At 42.5% G+C, this 22,588-nt stretch overlaps 1 protein-coding gene across 4 annotated transcripts in view; it reads right to left on the bottom strand.

The window, feature by feature from the left end:
* The window catches only part of SV2B (synaptic vesicle glycoprotein 2B), a 230,066-nt gene that overhangs the window by 94,004 nt on the left and 113,474 nt on the right, over positions 1–22,588 (bottom strand). The gene's annotated exons all lie outside the window — the stretch shown is intronic.

Here is a 22,588-nt window from a genome sequence, read left to right on the forward strand (position 1 = left end):
GTCAGACTCTCTTGGTAAGCACTCTTTAAGCCTTTTTAAAACTTTTTATTTCACACTGGAGTATAGCCGATTAACAATATTATAGTTTCAGGTGGACAGGAAAGAGACTCATCTATATACACAAACGCATCCATTCTCCCCCAAACTCCCCTCCCGTCCAGGCTGCCACATAACATTGAGCAGGTTTCCCTGTGCTAGACAGTAGGACTTTGTTGGTTATCCATTTCTAATAGATCAACACTGGTTAAACCTTGATGTTATTTTGCTCTTTTTTCTTCCTAGCTCCAGTTCTGGGAACCAGGACCCGGGATTGTCAGACCCAAGACCTTACCTTGTTTCCCAGTTCCAATCACTGGGTCCATCTGTTGATTTCCACGCCCAGCAGTGAAATATTATTGCATGCATGTACACATGCTCCATCGCCCAATTATGCCTGACTCTTTGCAACCCCATGGACTGTAGCCTGCCAGGCTCCTCTACCCGTGGAATTCTCAAGACAACAATACCGGAGTGGGTAATCATTCCCTTTTCCAGGGTATCTTCTCCACCCAGGGATGAACCAGGTCTCCCACAGTGCAGGCAGATTCTTCACCACTTGAGCCACCAGCGAAGCCTAGCAGACCCTGTCCTAATCACCTCCCTATAACCCCAGTGCTCACTAGGTCTGGAACCACCATTTAATGATGTACCCTGGGCACCAGAAATTGTGCTAAATGTACCACATCTATTATCTCTAATTCCTACAATGATCAGAAAGAGAAGAAAACTGTGTCTGTATCTTTATCTTACAGATAAATAAATTTGTATTAGACCATGCCAGACTGAACCGTGTCAAATTAATATTCTAAATCTGTTTTTATTATATCTGTTTAGGACCACAGGAGGAATATAAATCACATGTAAACAGCATGAGAGCTTAGCAGAGTGCTATAAAAAATGGAGAGAGGATGCCAACTGCCTGAGATCTGGTGTGCTATTTTCATCCTGGGGGTTCTGCAAAAATGTCATGAACCAAAAATGATAGATATGCAATTCCAAAAGCACGTGTGGGAAATACCACTCGGGGCAAAGGTCCTGGGACTCACTTTGTGGAAAGAAGCAGATCTTTGTCAAAACGAATTCTGCTCATCATATCCAGTTAAATGGACCGCTGTGAATGTCAGGTGGTGTGGAGTCGGGAAGATTCACTGTCAAGTGTTGTGGGTTTTTCCCTCTTTCATTAAGAAATGCCAACTCATTTTTTCAGCAAAGTATTTTCTAGAGAATACAATAATTAATCATTTTCTCTGTTATGGGTTGAGTTGGGAAAAAATGGTATACTGAAACCCTAACTTCCAGAACCTCATAATATGACCTTTTTAGGAACTACATCATTACAGAGGTAATCAAGTTAAAATCAGGTCATTAGGGTGGCAGATAATCCAAGATGACTGGTGACCTTATAAAAGCGGGAAATCTAGATGTGGAGACAGACACACATAGAGAAGATGCTGCAGACACAGGAAGGGTACCACTAACAAGATAAGGGATGCCTGAGGCCACTAGAAGGTAGGAGAAAGACATAGCTCACAGCCCTCGAAGGAACCAAGCCCCCTCATCAGGGCTGATTAAAACCAGCACCTTGATTTTGGATTTCTAGACTGTGGCACTTTGATACCATCAACTTCTTTGTTTAAGCCATTCAGTGTATAGTACTTTGTTATGGCAACACCAGGAAATACATACATTCGAAAATATTAGCAAGTCTAGTGTTTATCAGCTAAACAACAATAATAAAGCAACCAGAAGAGCAGCTACTAAGATAAGCATGTAACCAGCATTATCTCATTATCCTCACAGCCAATAAAGAAGCAGTGCTGTTCTCTCCATCTCACAGATGAAGACACGGAGGATGAAGAGGACTCAGAATGTGCCCAAAGTAACACCGGGAATCAATATCAGGGCTTGGATTTGAAGCCAGCCTCAAAGAGCATGTTAGGGATGATACGCAGTGGAAGAAATCGGGAGTCCAAGGGGCCAAGTCAAGGTCACACATGGAATTGCCTGCAGAGCTAGGGCTGGCACTGAATTTCTGATTCCCAAGTTCAAGATTGTTTGCCCATTCTCAACAAACATTCCCCAGGATCCTTGGTGCTCAAGGCAGTGCATTAGGTATGACACAACTGGATCCCCACTCTCAAGAGGTCTACCCCTCATGAGACAGTCAAACAACACAAAGCATCATGCATCATAAAAATGACAATCTTGATTATCAATAACATTATCTTTCACTTATGGGAGGCTTTGCAGCTTTGACCCAGGTACAGTGCTAAGTTTTGTAGTATCTTCCAACCAGGGCAAGAACCCTATGAAGCAGGGGCTGTTTTTACACTCAGTTTACAATAAATAAGACTGAGGCTGAAGAGGCTGGACAGATGTCCAATATCCCAGGTTGTCATTCTCTCAGGGGATTCAGAGAAGGGAGGGATCGCCATAGGCTGAGTTCTGCTGAAATCGCATCCTAGGGATTGGGGGACTTCCGAGGGCTGCCAGGCGCTCAGGGAAGCAGACAACAGAGAGGAGGGCACTGCCAGCTGGAGGACAGGGCGAGGCAGGGGCGCAGAGCTAGGCAGGGGCGCAGAACTAGGCATGGCTTCACTTGTTCGGGCAGCAATGAAGCTCTGCCCACACCGGAGGACCCAAAAGGGGGCAATCACGGGAGATAGGCTGGGGAGGGAAATAGCAGCCAGTCTGAATGCCTGCTCAGGGACTGGGAATTATCCTTTGAGCAAAAGGAGCCTTGAAGGTGGTTGTTGAAGTAAGAGTGGTGTGTCATGTAGAGCGGGGATCTGGAAAGATGCTGGTGGTGGGGATGCAAGTCCTGATTTTTAAGGGAAAACCCAGAGACAACGAAACCAGGTAGAAGTTTTCGTGTGTGTGTGTGTGTGTGTGTGTGTGTGTGTGTGAATAGCCGAGAGCTCAGGTTAGGCCTGGATAAAGGAGGTGGCCTTGAGACAGGAGGAGAAGAACAAACACAGGGAGACGTTCACAGGAGAACAAGTGATGTATTTCCTGGCAGGTGAGAGGGAACAGCAAGGGCAACTGGGATGATGATGACTCTAGGGAGGCAAATTCTGGACTGGAAATCCTACAAATGCTGTGCAGTTAAGACAAGCAGAAATCTTCTTTCAGGCTGATCCACCTTTTTGGAAGGTGAAGTGAAAGTCACCCACTCAGTCGTGTCCGACTCTGCGACCCCATGAACTATACAGTCCATGGCATTCTCCAGGCCAGAATGCTGGAGTGGATAGCCATTCCCTTCTCCAGGGGATCTTCCCAAGCCAGGGATCACACTCAGGTCTCCCACACTGCAGTCAGATTTTTTTACCAGCTGAGCCACCAGGAAGGTGGTAGGATATATACCAGGCTTCCCAGGCGGCACTAGTGGTAAGCACCCACCTGCCAATGCAGGAGACACAAGAGATACAGGTTCGACCCCTGGGTTGGGAAGATCCCCTGGAAAAGGAAATAGCAACCCACTCCAGCATTCTTGCCTAGGAAATCCCATGGACAGAGCCTGGTGGGCTACAGTCCCGAGGGTCTCACAGAGTCAAACACAACTGAAGCGACTTAGCAAGCATGCATGCAGGATATATGTAGCAGAGTGGTTCAAGAACACAGCCCAAGTGCCAAGGCCCCAGGTTCAGATCCCGACTCTGCCACTTCCTGCCACCTGTGTGCAATCTACTGGTCACTCTGTGCCTCAGTTTACTCATCTGTAAAGTGGCCGCAATACTAGTACCCACACTGGGGATTTGAGAAGATAATTCATAAAGACTGCTTAGCACCGGGCCTGGCACAGATGTGATCAATATAAATTTGATTTTTTATTATCATTGTTGTTGTTATTATTATCTGAGCACTGATAAGGAAAATGTAGCCAGGATGTCAGCTTCAGCTTTGCTGAGCTCCACTTGAGATCTGAGGCCCATCTGGACTGGGCTAGGGAACCAAGTACAGAGAAAAACAAACTGACATTTAGTTATTCAAGAAAACCACTGCTTCTCAAAAAGAGCCCAGCACAAATCTCTTAAGCATCCTCCTTTAACTCTTACATTCTATTAACCTCTGCATCTATGCCACCTGATTCTAAATTATCGTGTGGTAAACACTTGTTCGTAATTAAATATCACAGAGAACAAAGCTAAAAATAATATTACAATCGAATGATGTAATGCTTCCCAAAATGTGTTCTGCAGAACATTAGGCCTTTTAATATGCTCATTTAAAGGGAAAAAAGAATCTCAAGAGAAAATAAGTTTAGGAAACATTGTGTATACTCTATTCACCATTTTCTTTCAGAGACTGGTAATTCACGTGGCTATGTTAAAAGCTGTGAGAAGACCTGCATAAAAACCCATTTCACAGCACAATGAGCTACCACCACACACGCATCAGAATTGCTCCAATCAACAGACAAATGACAGCAAGCCTTAGCTTGCATGTGTTGAACTAGAACTAGAACCCTCATACATTGCCGGTAGGAATGAAAAATGATTCAGCCACTTTGGAAAACAGATTGGCACTTTCTTAAAATGTTCAACATATGCTTACCAAACAACCTGTCTATTCCATTCTAAGAATCTACACAAGAAAAGTTAAGACATAATGCCCACAAAAAGACTAATGCATGAATTTTAACAACAGCATAACTTATAACAACCCCAAACTGGGAACAATACAAATGCCCATCAAATAATGAGGGATGAACAAAAGGTAGTCTATCTATGCAATGGAATAATAACCAGAAAGAAAAAGAGAAAAACACTATTGGCACATATTACAACATGGAGGAAACTCAGAAACATTACACCAATTAAAAGAAAGCAAACACAAAGGGCCGTGTAGTATGTGACTCCATTATATGAAATCTCCAGAACAGGCAAATTTCAGTTCAGTTCAGTTGTTCAGTTATATCCAACTCTTTGAGACCCCATGGACTGTAGCACGCCAGGCTTCCCTGTCCATCACCAACTCCCGGAGCTGGATCAAACTCATGTCCATTGAGTTGGTGATACCATCCAACCATCTCATCCTCTGTCATCCCCTTCTTCCCCCGCCTTCAATCTTTCCCAGTATCAGGATCTTTTCCAATGAGTCAGTTCTTCTCATCAGGTGGCCAAAGTATTGGAGCTTCAGCTTCAGCATCAGTCCTTCCAATGAATATTCAGAACTGATCTCCTTTAGGATGGACTGGTTGGATATCCTAGCAGTCCAAGGGACTCTCAAGAGTCTTCTCCAACACCACAGTTCAAAATCATCAATTCTATAGCACTCAGCTTTCTTTATAGTCCAACTCTCACATTCATACATGAATACTGGAAAAATCATAGCTTTGACTGCATGGACCTTTGTTGGCAAACTAAGTCTCTGCTTTTTAATATGCTGTCTAGGTTGGTCATAGCTTTTCTGCCAAGGAGCAAGCATCTTTTAATTTCATGGGTGCAGTCACCATATGCAGTGATTTTGTATCCCAGAAAAATAAAGTCTGTCACTGTTTCCATTGTTTCTCCATCTATTTGCCATGAAATGATGGGACTGGATGCCATGATCTTAGTTTTCTGAATGTTGAGCTTTAAGCCAACTTTTTCACTCTCCTGTTTCACTTTCATCAAGAGGCTCTTTAGTTCTTCTTCACTTTCTGCCATAAGGTGGTGTCATTTGCATATCTGAGGTTATTGATATTTCTCCCGGTACACCTGATTCCAGCTTGTGCTTCATCCAGTCTAGCATTTCACATGATGTACTCTGAATATAAGTTAAATAAGCAGGGTGACAATATACAGCCTTAACATACTCCTTTCTTGATTTGGAACCAGTCTGTTGTTCCATGTCCAGTTCTAACTGTTGCTTCCTGAACTGCATACAGATCTCTCAAGAGGCAGGTCAGGTGGTCAGGTATTCCCATCACTTTAAGAATTTTCCACAGTTTGTTGTGATCCACACAGTCAAAGGCTTTGGCATAGTCAATAAAGCAGAAAGAGATGTTTTTCTCAAACTCTCTTGCTTTTTTGATGATCCAACGGATGTTGGCAATTTGATCTCTGGTTCCTCTGCCTTTTCAAAATCCAGCTTGAACATTTGGAAGTTTACAGTTCATGTACTGTTGAAGTCTGGCCTGGAAAGTTTTGATCATTTCTTTGCTAAGGTGTGAGATGAGTGCAATTGTGCGGTAGTTTGAGCATTCTTTGGCATTACCTTTCTTTGAGATTGGAATGAAAACTGACCTTTTCCAGTCCTGTGGCCACTGCTGAGTTTTCTAAATTTGCTGGTATTTTGAGTGTAGTACTTTCACAGCATCATCTTTTAGGATTTGAAATAGCTCAACTGGAATTCCATCACCTCCACTAGCTTTGTTTGTAGTGATGCTACCTAAGGCCCACTTGACTTCACATTCCAGGATGTCTGGCTCTAGGTGAGTAATCACACCATTGTGGTTATCTGGGTCATGAAGATCTTTTTTGTACAGTTCTTCTGTGTATTCTTGCCATCTCTTCTTAATATCTTCTGCTTCTGTTAGGTCCATACTGTTTCTGTCCTTTATTGAGCCCATCTTTGCATGAAATGTTCCCTTGGTATCTCTCATTTTCTTGAAGAGATCTCTAGTCTTTCCCATTCTGTTATTTTCCTCTATTTCTTTGCATTGATCGCTGAGGAAGGCTTTCTTATCTCTCCTTGCTATTCTTTGGAACTCTGCATTCAGATGGGTGTATCTTTCCTTTTCTCCTTTGCCTTTCACTTCTCTTCTTTTCACAGCTATTTGCAAGCCCTCCTCAGACAGCCATTTAGCCTTTTTGCATTTCTTTTTCTTGAGGGTGGTCTTGATCACTGCCTCCTGTACAATGTCATGAACCTTGTCCATAGTTCATCAGGCTCTCTGTCCATCAGATCTAATCCCTTGAAATTATTTCTCACTTCCACTGTATAGTCATAAGGGATTTGATTTAGGTCATACCTGAATGGTCTAGTGGTTTTCCCTACTTTCTTCAATTTAAGTCTGAATTTGGCAACAAGGAGTTCATGATCTGAGCCACAGTCAGCTTCCGGTCTTGTTTTTGCTGACTATATAGAGCTTCTCCATCTTTGGCTGCAAAGAATATAATCATCCGATTTTGGTATTGACCATCTAGTGATGTCCATGTGTAGAGTCTTCTCTTGTGTTGTTGGAAGAGCATGTTTGCTATGACCAGTGCGTTCTCTTGGCAAAACTCTGTCAGCCTTTGACCTGCTTTGTTTTGTACCCCAAGGCCAAATTTGCCTGTTACTTCCAGGTGTTTCTTGACTTCCTACTTTTGCATTACAGTCCCCCATAATGAAAAGGACATCTTTTTTGGGTGTTAGTTCTAGAAGGTCTTGTAGGTCTTCATATAACCATTCAACTTCAGCTTCTTCAGCATTACTGGCCAGGGCATAGACTAGGATTACTGTGATATTGAATGGTTTGCCTTGGAAACAAACAGAGATCATTCTGTCATTTTTTGAGATTGCATCCAAGTGCTGCATTTCAGACCTTTGTTGACTATGATGGGTACCCCATTTCTTCTAAGGGATTCTTGCTCACAGTAGTAGACATAATGGTCATCTGAGTAATATTCACCCACTCCAGCCCATCTTTGTTAACTGATTCCTAAAATATCAATGTTCACTCTTGCCATCTCCTGTTTGACCACTTCCAATTTGCCTTGATTCATGGACCTAACATTCCAGGTTCCTATGCAATATTGCTCCTTACAGCATCGGACTTGACTTCCATCACCAGTCACATCCACAACTGGGTGTTGTTTTTGCTTTGGCTCTGTCTCTTCATTCTTTCTGAAGTTATTTCTCCACTGATCTCCAGTAGCATACTGGCAAATTGAGACAGAAAGCAGATAATTGGCTGCCTGGGACCAGTGGTGGGAGAGGCAAGTGACTGTAAGTAAATTTGAGGAAAGTTGAGTGTTGGGAATATTCTAAAACTGGATTATAGTGATGGTTCTTGCACAACTCTATAAATTTACTAAAAATCATTTACTCTATGAGTGGATTTTACATCATGCGTATTTTAATAATAAATGATATATTAAATATAATAAATTAGTTGCACAGTCATGTCTGATTCTTTGCAACCACATGTACTTTAGCCTGCCAGGCTCCTCTGTCCATGGAATTCTCTAGGCAAGAATATTGGAGTGGGTAGCCATTCCCTTCTCCAGGGGATCTTCCAGACCCAGAGATCAAATCCAGGTCTCCTGCATTGCAGGTGAATTCTTTACCTTCTGAGCCACTAGGGAAGCCCTATTATGTTAAATAATTTTATAATGTATATTATGTAATAAAGCTGCTATTCTCTCCCTTTTTCTTCCTTCCAAAATCTATTTAACAGGATTTAATTAATTGAAACCAGTGTTTCCCATGATTATGGACCCCTTTTTTCTTGGAACCTGTATTAATATTTATGGAATATAGGCTCTTCTAAGGGGGCTTGTCAGGTGGCTTGGCGGTAAAGAATCCACTTGCCAATGCAGAAGAAGCAGATTCAATCCCTGGGTTGGGAAGATTCCCTAGAGTAGGAAATGGCAACCTGCTCCAGTTTTCTTGCCTGGAAAATCCTATAGTTAGAGGAGCCTGGCAAACTACAGTCCATGGGGTCACAAAGAGTTGGACATGACTGAGCAACTCAGCATGCCTGCAGACTCTTCTAAATAGTGAAGTATTGATTTTGTACTTAGAATCTAAGCTTTATTCAACTTAGGATTTTGTCATGTATTGAAAGACCATTTGGCAAGTATCCGAGAATCTATCTGCATGCAGGACCCATTAGAAGTGAGAATTAGCAACAAAATAGCCTGGTTGTAGCCCAACGGGCCACAGCTAGAAGAAAAGATATTGTCAAGATTTTCCACCAGCTTCAGTCAAATCAAATGTGGTACATTAAAAGCCCAGACTGTAGCTACTTGGGTGCCAACAATAACAGATGATGTCCCCTTAGCAAAGATACCAGTAGACTCAGACCACCCTGGGAAATTGAGCACACTTGTCAGCCTCTTTAGCAGGAGTTAGTAGCAGGGCCCTTCAGCTGATATTGGCTTTTCACCCCAAAGACCCAGAGCAGAAGAACATGGCAGATAACCTACACTTAGAAAGACTAGTGTACCAACATAGGAGATGACTTGGGTACTCCTGAAACTATTTGGCAGGAATTAAGGGGGAACTGAGGCAAAGAGGGGTAAAGCCTGAGAAAAATGTTATTTAGAACCTTACTGTAATTCTGTCTCACATGAACAAGAGACAGGAAGGTCAGCAAACTCAGCTGAGTTCAGCCGCTCAGTCGTACACAGATAAGCACTAATGAGATGCTCTGGGTCAGTTAGCGGTGTATACACCTCCTCCTTCACTTCCCGTCCTAACTGTACGGGTCATGCCAATAGTGAGTCCAAAGAGAAGGCAGGAGGATTCAGTACAAAATACTGTCAGTTGTTTAAGAGAAAGACCACTGGACCCCTGGATATAGGAAGTGAACTATAGTCTTATGCCTGCCATCAAGTCATGGTGGGACCCTGGGTGAGGCATTCAGATCCATGTGTCTAAATGACAGGCTGCCTTGTCATATATACATAATATATATGTATATATGATATACTGTAATTGTTTGTGTATTTCAACCAAGAGATTGTGAACAATTCTAGGATAGATAAAGCACTGGATTTTACTAACTTCCTCATCTCCAGCACCAGTTACAGAGTCTGCAGAAGGTCCTTGAAAATATTTGCTCAATAAAGGAGGTTAACAGTTACTTAGTGCCTTAGAGGGTTAGAGAGATCACAGGTTACACATCTGCTCATGTGCTCAATCAGATCTGACTCTTTGTGACCCCATGGACTGTAGCCCATCAGGCTCCTCTGTCTGTGGAATTTTCCAGAATAGTATTCCAAGAATACTAGAGTGGTTGCCATTTCCTACTCCAGGGGATCTTTGCAACCCAGGAATCGAACCTGCGTCTCTCACATCTCCTGCATTGGCAGGCAGGTTCTTTACCACTAGCACCACCTGGGAAGCCCTAACTCAGTGCCTGCCAGAAAGCAAATAAAAAACGGCCCATGGGCCACAACTCCCCTGCCTTTGCTATAAATAGGCCAGCTGGTTTACCTTTATCAAAGAAAAGTCTGATCAGTAGACATCCTGAAGATGCCACATTTTATAAGGAGTCATTTACTCTTTTACTTCCCTACTGGCCTTTTATTGACACCAAGGTCTCAGTCGAGATGGCCCAGGATGCAGTGGTTCTAAGGACAACTTGAGTTATTTGTTATGAACTATAGAAGATAAAATATGTGTTAACCACCTGTGATGCTTCCTGAAATACACTGCTTGATGTTTCTGTAGTAGGTTATATCTTCTATGAGCAGAAAATACCAAGACTTAATCTGGCTGATATTGGAAGATGTTTTCTCTGAGGTTTCCAACAATCACTGTCCCACTTAAAACAGAATGAGCTCATTAGTGTGATATTAAAAGTACTTCTCTCCTCTTAGCTGAATCATCCTGCTATCCTATTGTGTTAAAACAGAAAGTGAGTTTCCGAGGTGTGAGAAATGATTATTAAGTAAGAATCAAACCACATGATTTTTTTAGTTAGAGGGAAATAACAAATATATTAAAGTACTATCAAATCCTTTAAAGTAATGTCAGCCTTAATTTGACTGTTGAGAGGTTCTTCGTTTTAAATACAAAAGCAAAATAACAATTTATGGAGAAGAGTGCTAATCCAAGCATTATTTAGAACATCAAGCCTGGAAAACAACCCCTGTATATTAAACAACAGGGGCTCTGTGATTCAGTGGCAAAGAATACTCCTGCCAATGCAGGAGACATAGGTTCTGTCCTTGGGTTGGGAAGATCTCCTGGAGGAGGAAATGGCAACCAGTGCCCAGTACTCTTGCCTGGGTAATCCCATGAACAGAGGAGTCTGCCAAGCCACAGTCCAAGGGTTTGCAAAGAGTTGGAAGTGACTTAGCAATTAAACAACAACAAAATAAATGTTGGCATACTTATACAGTTAAATATTATGGTGATATAAAAAATTATAGGCTTTGAAGAATTTATTAAGAAAAAATGATCACACTATAATAGTAGATGATCACACTGTAATAGTAGTTGAATACTTGGTAAATCATATATTTAAATCACTATGCCAATAGTTTCCATAACATTATATGTTGTAAATATGTGTTTATATTATACAAGTGTATTACTATCTGGTGGGATGGTCCATTAAGATGTTAAAGTTGACCTGCCTGCTTGTGCTCAATCACTAAGCAGTGTCCAAGTCTTTGTGACCTCATGGACTGTAACCCACTAGGCTCCTCTGTCCATGGGATTTTCCAGGCAATAATACTAGAGTGGGTCGCCATTTCCTCTTCCAGGGGATTTTCCCAACCCAGGGATTGAACCCATGTCTCCTGTGTCTCCTGCATTGGCAGGTGGATTCTTCACCACTGAGCCACCTGGGAAGCCCAGTGTTTACCTAGTGATCCCTAAACTGTTAATTTTCTCTCAGATAAGAAAACCTTCCTCACTGATCAATGCAAAGAAATAGAGGAAAACAATAGAATGGGAAAGACTAGCGATCTCTTCAAGAAAATTAGAGACACCAAGGGAACATTTCATGCAAAGATGGGCTCAATAAAGGACAGAAATGGTATGAACCTAATACCAATGGTAAGAACCTAATACCAACCTAAAACAGAAGATATTAAGACAAGGTGGCAAGAATACACAGAAGAACTGTACAAAAAAGATCTTCACAACCCAGATAATCACGATGGTGTGATCACTCACCTAGAGCCAGACATCCTGGAATGTGAAGTCAAGTGGGCCTTAGGAAGCATCACTACAAACAAAGCTAGTGGAGGTGATGGAATTCCAGTTGAGCTATTTCAAATCCTAAAAGATGATGCTGTGAAAGTGCTACACTCAATATGCCAGCAAATCTGGAAAACTCAGCAGTGGCCACAGGACTGGAAAAGGTCAGTTTTCATTCCAATCCCAAAGAAAGGCAATGCCAAAGAAGGTTCAAACTACCGCACAATTGCACTTATCTCACATGCTAGCAAAGTAATGCCCCAAATTCTCCAAGCCAGGCTTCAACAGTACATAAACCATAAACTTCCAGATGTTCAAGCTGGATTTTGAAAAGATAGAGGAACCAGAGATCAAATTGCCAACATCCCTTGGATCATCGAAAAAGCAAGAGAGTTAGAGGAAGACATCTATTTCTGCTTTATTGACTATGCCAAAGCCTTTGACTGTGTGGATCACAACAAACTGTGGAAAATTCTTAAAAAGATGGGAATACCAGGCCACCTGACCTGCCTCCTGAGAAATCTGTATGCAGGTGAAGAAACAACAGTTAGAACTGGACATGGAAGAGCCAACTGGCTCCAAATCTGGAAAGGAGTACATCAAGGCTGTATATTGTCACCCTCTTATTTAACTTATATGCAGAGTATATCATGTGAAATGCTGGACTGAATGAAGCACATATCAAGCTGGAATCAAGATTGCCAGGGGAAATATCAATAACCTCAAATATGCAAATGACACCACCCTTATGGCAGAAAGTGAAGAAGAACTAAAGAGCCTCTTGATAAAAGTGAAAGAGGAGAATGGAAGAGTTGGCTTAAAACTCAGTATTCAGAAAACTAAGATCATGGCATCTGGTCCCATCCCTTCATGGCAAATAGATGGGGAAACAATGGAAACAATGACAGAGTTTATTTTCTTGGGCTCCAAAACTCTGCAGATGGTGATTGCAGTCATGAAATTAAAAGACACTTGCTCCTTGGAAGGAAAGTTATGACCAACCTAGACATCATATTAAAAAGCAGAGACATTACTTTGCCAACAAAGGTCCATCTAGTCAAAGCTATGGTGTTTCCAGTAGTCATGTATGGATGTGAGAGTTGAACTATAAAGAAAGCTGAGTGCTGAAGAATTGCTGCTTTTGAACTGTGGTGTTGGAGAAGACTCTTGACAGTCCCTTGGACTGCAAGGAGATCCAACCAGTCCATCCTAAAGGGGATCAGTCCTGGATGTTCACTGGAAGGACTGATGCTGAAGCTGAAACTCCAATACTTTGGCCAGCTGATTTGAAGCACTGACTCATTGTAAAAGCCCCTGATGTTGGGAACGATTGAAGGCAGGAGGAGAAGGGGGTGGCAGAGGATGAGATGGTTGGATGGCATCACTAACTCAATGGACATGAGTTTGAGTAAGCTCCGGGAGTTGGTGATCGACTGGGAAGCCTGGCATGCTGCAGTCCATGGGGTTGCAGAGTTGAACATGACTGAGCGACTGAACCAACTGCTCCTCTGTATTCTAAGGCCAAATCAGGGTTTTTCACAGGGTACCCCTCAAACCACCTCCAGGAGAATCACTTGGTGCCAAGTAAATACAGACTCTCCAATCCTATTCCAAACCTTTTGACACAGAAGGGGGACAGAAATCTGTTTTATTAGCAAGTTCTCCACGTAGTTCTTGTGATCACTCAAAGTCAAGAACCTCTGGCTGATGCTCTTCTTACCCCAGGAAGCGGTTAACAATTTGTTTGAGATTCAAGAGCAAATCCAAAGACGGCCTCAGCCAAGTCTTAAGGCAATTAGTTCCTTCCAGGAGCTAAACTAGAAGCTCCTGGAAGAAGGAGAGGGCAAGAGGAGCTGGTGCTTTGACTTGTAGGGGACGTACTGAAGCCCTGAGAGAGGGCCACTCACAGAGAAGGAGCCTGTGAGTTTCCTAAGAGAAGACAGAGTCCCGTCCCTTTGGCAGGCAGCACTGTGAATGATGGGTAGGCTGTGGGTGCCCATAGAGGCTATTAATCCTGCACCCCAGGGTCAGCAAAAATGGTTTCATGCAGTAAAAAAAAAAAAAAAAAAATCAAGAATTGTTGGATGGTGCCACTGAATCCATCCAAACCAGAACTGCCCAGCAGAAGGCAGAAGACCTGCTCCCACAGGCAACACTGATATCAGGAAGGACCAGGAGAATCTCTGTGGCTCAGCCAGGGACCGAGAACCAGGCATCCGCACAATCTGGGGGGGAGGGGGGGCTTACATAGCCCCTGGTGACTCAGATGGTAAAGAATCTGCCTCCAATGCAGGAGATGGGCTCCATCCCTGGGCCAGGAGATCCCCTGGAAAAGGGAATGGCTATCCACTCCAGTATTCTTGCCTGGAGAATTTCAGGACAGAGGAGCCTGGCGGGCTACATATAGTCCATGGGGTGGCAAAGAGTTGGACACGACTGAGCAACTAACACACACACTTAAATAGTTCAGTGGAGTGGGGAAGGGAGCCCTAACAAAGACAGATCATCGCCATCTTACCAACCCTACTGTTACCTGAGTAAGAAAAACATTTTTACAGGTATTTCTTGCCTTGCTGTGATATTGTAAAGCAAATTCTTGGCCATACATCTGCAGATTCTAGTTCTGCTCCTCACAAGCTCTGAGAATCTGAGCAAGCCATTTAACCTTTAAGCTTTGGTTTCCTCATGTGTGAAATGAAGAGAAAGTGAGTTCCTATTCATTGGGCCTTTATGAGAATTAAATGAGTTGATAGATTCAAAAAGCTCAGTACAGTGCCTACCACCAAGAAAGAGCTCCATAAAAACAGCTATTATTATATAAATGAATAACACAGAGATATGCATTTCTACTGAAATAGGAAATGGCAACCCACTCCAATATTCTTGCCTGGAAAATTCCACAGACGGAGGAGCCTGGCAGGCTACAGACAATGGGGTCGCAGAGTCGGACACGACTGAGCACACACAATATGCATTTCTACATACCCACTAACCTCTGTAGCACTGCATTACAGAACTAGAAGGACGATAGGAGCCTTCAGCGCATCCCACAAACAGCAAACGCGCAGACTTGGAAGTAATATTCTCTAGGTTTTTAGCACCTCATTCTGCTGCAGCCCCACCCTGAGTCCCTACCCTCTGGCTAGAGTCCTGACCACCTCCCCCCATCACTCTGTACCAGTTTCTCTCCCCCGGGGACCCCAACCCCGACCCCCATCCCTGCAGTCACCAGATGGTACTTTGCACCTGTTGTGGCTCAGAGTGGCTCCCTCAAAATATGCCATGTCGATTACTTTGAATTGCACTTACTTAAGAAACAGCCACTGCAGCAGGGACACTTTGATCATCTGCAGTCCCCTTGAAAGCAGGAAATAAATCTCTTATGTGAAAGGTACATCTGGATTTAGGAGAACACCCTTATCGCCAGAGACAGGGAATTCAGGCACAGAGAATTCGTGAACAAACTCTGTTACTTCTTTTTTTTTTTTTTTTTTCTCTGTTACTTCTTTAATCGACGACGCCAGGCCTAAACTCTAGATTCTTCACTGATTGAGCACCTAAAACCTAAGTCTCTTTGTTGTGCCAATTCTTCCCAGATGTACTGTTACCTTGTCTAAAAAGTATAAAAGCTGCCTGCTTTTGGCCACTTCTTAGGTCTCATTTCTACCAGACCTCTAAATGTATGAATTTAAAATGTGTTTCTTTTTCTCCCCTTCATCTGTCTTGTGACAATTTTATTACTAGTCCAGCCACAAGAACTCAAGAAGAATTGAGAGGCAAATTGCCCCCTTCCTGACACTCCCAAAGAACTGATTCCCAAGGCCAGGCTCCCAGAGTGGATGATGCTACCTTTGTTGGTAACTGATAGGATTTCAAAAGATCCCAGATGAATGGATAAAGAAGATGTGGCAAGTATATATACAATAGAATATTACTCAACCATTAAAAAGAATGAAATAATTCCATTTGCAGCATCACAGATGGACCTGGAGATTATTATATTAAGTGAAGTAAGACAGACAGAAAAAAATAAATCTCACATGATATCACTTATATGAACTTATTTATAAAACAGAAACAAACTCACAGACTTAGAGAATGAATTTATGGTTACTGGGGGGAAGGAAGGAGAAGGATAGATAGGGGTTTGGGATGGACATGTACACACTGCTATATTTAAAATAGATAATCAACATATATACCTACTGTATAGCACAGGGAACTCTGTTCAGTATAACATAACAACCTAAATGGGAAAATAATTTGAAAAAGAATAGATACAAGTATACACATAACTGGACCCCTTTGCTGTATACATAAAACTAACATGATATTGTTAATCAACTATGCTCCAATATAAAACAAAAATTTTTTTAAAGATAGATGTTCAACCATACCATTAAATAACATTAATTGCACAAAGAAAAAGTGCATTTTTAAGATTTTTTTCTATCCCTTTTAATTGTCAAAGAAAAGGTCTCCTTTGGGGGCCAGCACAGCTCTATGACCTGCTTGCTAACTGGTTAAACTGCCTTTTTAACCAGAGTGAAACAAGCCTTAGATTCAGAGCTTTGCCTTCCCTGGTGGCTCAGGCAGTAAAGCATCTGCCTACAATGCGGGAGACCCTGGTTCGATCCCTGGGTTGGGAAGATCCTCTGGAGAAGGCAATGGCAACCCACTCCAGTACTCTTGCCTGGAAAATCCCATGGACAGAGGAGCATGGTAGGCTCCTACAGACCATGGCGTCGCAAAGAGTTGGACACGACTGAGCGACTTCTTCATCATCATCATCAAACATCAATAACCTAGTATTGTATTGTCTTCACTGTTTCTGTTTTTCTATTACTTATAAAGTTGTACTGAAAGAATGCATCTGAGTTATCATTCTATTGGTGAGGACAATTGAACAGTACTTATAAAATAGAAATGTCCTTGAGTAATAATTATCAAAGATTTTAATTGTACAATATTGACAAATACAGAACAAAATACAGTTATCAAAGGACAATTGCTCTACAATATTGTGCTGGTTTCCGCCACACACCAACATGACCAGCCACAGGTATATGTATGTCCCTTCCCTAATGAACCTCCCTCCCATCTCTCACCCCATCCCACCCATCTAGGTTGTCACAGAGCACTGGGTCGAACCCCCTGCATCACACAACGAATTCCCACTTGTATCTGTTTTACACATGGTAATGTATGCCTTTCCAGGCTACTCTCTCCTTCACCCACAAGTGTCCACACGTCTGTTTGCTCTGTGTGCGTCTCCACGGCTGCCTTATCGTTGAGGACCATGCACAAAGAATGCAAGATTGGCAAATACCATTGAGAAAGAAAACACTGCCTTCGAAGCAGAATGAAAGCAACATTTTGTTACCTGAGTACTTCAAGTCTATCATCTGTTTCAATTTCACCACACTACAAGATAGTTACCCTTGTTTTTCTATTCCACAGATGAGAAAACAGACTCAGAGTCCAAGTCATGTGCCAAGGTCACACAACTAAGTATGAGAGTCAAGATTCAAAGTTTCCACCTTGACCAAGCTTCCTCCCCCACACCCTTATTGCTTTTCGTGTTACCAAATGGGTACCTCTTGGAAACCAATGCTGATTTGATGAAAAATTAAATGTATGTAGAAGTCTACTGACTACCTACTGCTGGGAAGGCCTGCCTGCCTGATAACACAGACCCCACTGTCTCAGGCCCATGGAGTCTAGGTTTCCTCTATTCTGTAACAGAACATTCCTTCACAATTCCACTTTGCTATTGTTGGTGGGGGTTTTTTGGTCACACCCCACAGCATGGAGGGCCTTGGTTCCCGGACCAGGGATCAAACCTGTGCCCCCTGCATTTGGAAGATGGAGTCTTCATCACTGGACCACTGGGGAGTCTCCATTCCACTTTACTTTACAATCAAATACACTCAACAAAGACTATATACTCTAAGCAACAACTGAAAACATCCCCGTATTTCACTTAGGAACATGTGTGCCCTACGTCAACTCACAGACTGACAAAATTACACAGCAAATTTGGGTAACATAGGGGCAGAAAAACAGTGTCTTCTTCCCTCAGTTCTTTGGCAGGCATAATGATTAAATTGCCATAAGACAAGTTAACAGGAGAAAAACAAATTTAATTTGATATGTACAGGTGCCTCATAAAAATATGAGACTCAAAGAGATGACTAATGCAGGCAGTGTTTATGCCTTGAGACAAAGAAACAACAGATCTGTGAAGAACTGACGTGACAAAGGGGTTTGGACTTTGGGAAGTAAATTAGTTAAGACATAAGAAGGTTTGCTTACACAGCCTTCTCAAAGCTAAATTTCCCATTTCTTGCGAAAAGGATGCCCACTACCCTCCTGATACAGGGGAGCTACTTTTCATGTGAGAGATTTATTTCCTGTTTTCAGGGGAACAAAGGAAGATCAAAGTGTCCTTCTTATACTGGCAGGTTCTTAAGTAACATTAATTCAGAATAATCAATATTCCAAAGTGGCATCTTCGGGGCTGGCATTTTCTGCTTCCCTTTGGTAACCATCAGGTTTTTTGATGATGGGAGCTCCATGGAGGCCAGTGAGCCCAGAGGGAGCTTGGAAGGCCTTGGGGAGGATGGCTGGAGACAGATGTGGAAAGGAAGGTAAGGTGAGGTTAGGAAGGGCCTTGAGGGACAGCAGAGGGTGCTGGACTCATTGACACCTCAAAGCTGAGGCATGAAGCAGTGTAGGTACATTTCATTTTACTTTAATTTCTATTTTTTAAAATATTTCCCATTTTTTATTTTTTCACTATTCTGCCACAGAATGATGTGAAATATCTATATTTGCATATAGATATGCAGCTCTCTTTATTGTTTTGTTGTTGTTGATTTTAATTTCTTTTTTAAACATTTTATTTTATATTGGAGTATAATCAATTAACAATGTTGTGACAGTTTCAGGTGCATAGCAGAGCAACTCAGCCATACATATACACATGTATCCATTTTCCCTTCAGACTCCTCTCCCATCCAGGCTGCCGCATGACATTGCGCAAAGTTCAGCAAGGGTACATTTTAAACTAGCCTTTTGAAAAAAATTTTTTTGCTTTGTTTTTCCTGAGAAGCAATATTTCTTTTGGAAAGAAAAGTAAGAGCTATTAAATTGACACCCTCTGTGCTGCCCACATCTACCTGGACACTCACAGCACGAGCTTTTATCTAAGGGAGCATTGAAAGACACGTCTCACTGCCGGTGAACGTCCATCTCCCAGAGCAAGAAGAGAGATTAGAACCCGCTGGGCCTTTCAAATATACCTTTTTTCCTTCCCCAAAATAGATTTGATTCAAAAATCATTCTACTGGTTGAAAACACAGCTTAAAGATAAGAAACAAATAGTTGAGAGTGCCATACCAATAGCAGAATTGAATACAAGCTTGAAGACTGCTGTGGCCATCATCAAGAAAGCCAAACACCCAGGGTCCCCTTCTTGTGTGGTTTACAGGTTTTGCCCACTAAGCCCATTAGCTTTTACAATTTGACACTGTGCCAGAGAAATAAGGTCTGGAGACAAGCCTCCATCCCACTGACACCGCCCCAGAACGTCTCTCACCTGAATTACCCCAAAAGAGTCAGCTCACCTCCCTATGACCTGAGTAACATTTCTTCTTAAGTGGCTCCTCAAGGCCTTCAAACCACTGTCCTCCAATTTGGCCTTGAAAGACCAGTGCTAAGCAACACCCACTCCACCTCCCCAGCTGTATTTTCTTTTCTCAGAACTCCTTCCTAGGGGATCAGTCTCACTGAACTATCATCATCACAGTCACTCATCTTGGGCTGGGGGGTGGGAATATACCGCCGTATGGTTGGTCTGTGTCCGGAGCTGGGGATGCTGTGTGTGTGTGCCTGCTCAATTGCTTCAGGTGAGTCCGACTCTCTGCAACCCCATGGACTGTAACCCACCAGGCTCCTCAGTCCATGGGATTCTCCAGGTGAGAACACTAGAGTGGGTGTCATGCACTCCTCCAGGGGATCTTCCCGACCCAGGGATCGAACCTGCATCTCTTGTCTTCTACATTGGCAGCAGGATTCTCTACCCATAGCACCACCTGGGAAGCCCACTGGAGATGTTGAGAGGAATGTAACAAGCTCCTGCCCTCATACCCCTTAGAGTCTAGTTCACACACGTTTCACTAAACCCAAGAACAGATTTCTGCAAGGAGAGGTTTCTTCACACATTAGATCATCTCCATCTTCTGGTGAGTTACAGTCTTTAGAAGTAGATCCCCAAAAGTAAAAATATAGAACTGGCATTAAACTTAAATGATTTGATACTCTAGTACAGGGGCATTGGTTGAAAAACTGGATCTCTTCCTAAAAGACTAAAAACTTTGTGGATACAGATTGGTGAGGATAATGAAGAGCGGCAGATGGAAAAATGAATAAAGGTGAAAAGAAGGATGAACGAAGACCTCCCCAATGTGCCCCCAAAGGCAGATCTGAGGAAAATGAGCAGGGCTGAGGGAGTTTTCCTTCATATCTTGATTTACCTCTTCTCTTGTCTTAACCCCTGTCCATTTTTTTTTCTAAAAACTAGCCTGTTCTTCTACCATATGATCTCACAATCCCACTTCTGAACATATAACTGGAGAAAAATGTGTTCCGAAGGGATACATGCACCCAAATGTTCGTTGCAGCACTGTTTGCAGCAGCCAAGACATGGAAGCAACCTAAACGTCTATCGACAAAGAAATGGATAAAGAAGATGTGGTACATATATACAAGGGAATATTACTCAGTCACAAAAAAATAATGAAATAGTGCCATTTGCAGCAACATGCATGGACCTGGAGATTCTTGTACTAGGCAAAGTAAGTCACACAAAACAAATATATGATAGTGCTTATATGGGAATCTAAAAAAAAAGATACAAATGAACTTATTTACAAAACAGAAACAGACCCATGGACTTAGAAAATGAAACTATGGTTGCCAGGAGGGTAAGGGTGGAGGAAGGCATAATTAGGGAGTTTGGAATCGACAGGTTCACGCTGCTATATTTAAAATGGATAACCAACAAGGACCTACTGTATAGCACAGGAAACTCTGCTCCTTATTATGTAACAACCTAAATGTGAAAGGAATTTGACAAAGAATAGATACATGTATGGGTTTCCCTGGTGGCTCAGAAGGTAAAGAATTCATCCGCAATGTGGGAGACATGGGTTTGATCGCCGGGTTGGGAGGATCCTTTGGAGGAGGGCATAGCAACCCACTCCAGTATTCTTGCCTGGAGAATCCCATGGACAGAGGAGCCGGAGGGGGCTACAGTCCATGGGGTCACAAAAAGTCGGACATGACTGAACGGCTAAGCACAGCACAGACACATTTATAACTGAATCACTTTGTTGTATAACTGAAACTACCACAACTTTGTTAATTGGTTAACCCCAATACAAAATGTTTTCAGTGTTACAAAAATTTTAAAAACAAACTTTCTAAAATGAAAAAAAATACAAAAAATAAACTAGATAACCAAGGGCCTATAGCCCAGGGAACTCTGCTTATTATTATGTAACAACCTAAATGGGAAAAGAATTTGAAAAAAGAATAGATACATGTATATGTATAACTAAATCACTTTGCTGTATTCCCGAAACTAACACATTGCTAATCAACTCTGAAAGTGAAAAGTGAAAGTGAAGTCACTTAATCGTGTCTGACATTTTGTGACCCATGGACTGTAACCTATCAGGCTCCTCTGACCACGGATACTTCAGTATAAGATAAAAAGTTATATATAAAAAAAAATCTGCTCTTCGTCACATTCCAGCCTTGCCCATGCTGTGTTAACTTGCTTCAGTGGTGTCTGAATCTTTGCAACCCCATGGACTGTAGCCCGCCAGGCTGCTCTGTCCATGGGAGTCTCCAGGGAAGAATACTGGAGAGGGTTGCCATTTTCTACTCCAGGGGATCTTCCCAACCCAGGGATCGAACCCACATCACTTACATCTCCAGCATTGCCAGGCAGGTTTTTACCACCAGCGCCACCTGGGAAGCCCAATCATGGACATGCCTCCTCCTCTAGGGTTGCCTGCAAGTAGCTGATTCTGCAGCTCAGGCCAAAGGACTTACCACACACCACTCAACCAGGGGCCTCTGATTTCTGCTGCCCGGTTATGGCTGCACCCTGGGTCCCATCATCCTGCTGCTCTCTCCACTGCTGGAAACCCACCTTACATTTCTCACTTTGAAGAAACTCTTCTTGGCTTATCTTGCTTTTGTTAGTCCCCTATGTTTCCCAACAATAATATACATTTTTTAATTTACCCCAATACATTTTTTTTCTTTTTACACTTTTTTAAATTAATTTATTTTAATTGAAGGCTAATTACTTTACAATACTGTAGTGGTTTTTGCCATACATTGACATGAATCAGCCATGGGTGTACATGTGTTCCCCATCCTGAACCCCCCTCCCACCTCCCTCCCCATCCCATCCCTCCGGGTCATCCCAGTGCACCAGCCCCGAGCACTTGTCTCATGCATCCAACCTGGACTGGCAATCTACTTCATATATGGCAATATACATGTTTCAATGTTAGTCTCTCAAATCATCCCACCCTCACCTTCTCCCACAGAGTCCAAAAGTCTGTTCCTTACATCTGTGTTCCTTTTGCTATCTCTCATATGGGGTCATTGTTACCATCTTTCTAAA

This window comes from Cervus elaphus, chromosome 13, assembly GCF_910594005.1.
Source record: "Cervus elaphus chromosome 13, mCerEla1.1, whole genome shotgun sequence".
NCBI classification, from domain to species: domain Eukaryota; kingdom Metazoa; phylum Chordata; class Mammalia; order Artiodactyla; family Cervidae; genus Cervus; species Cervus elaphus.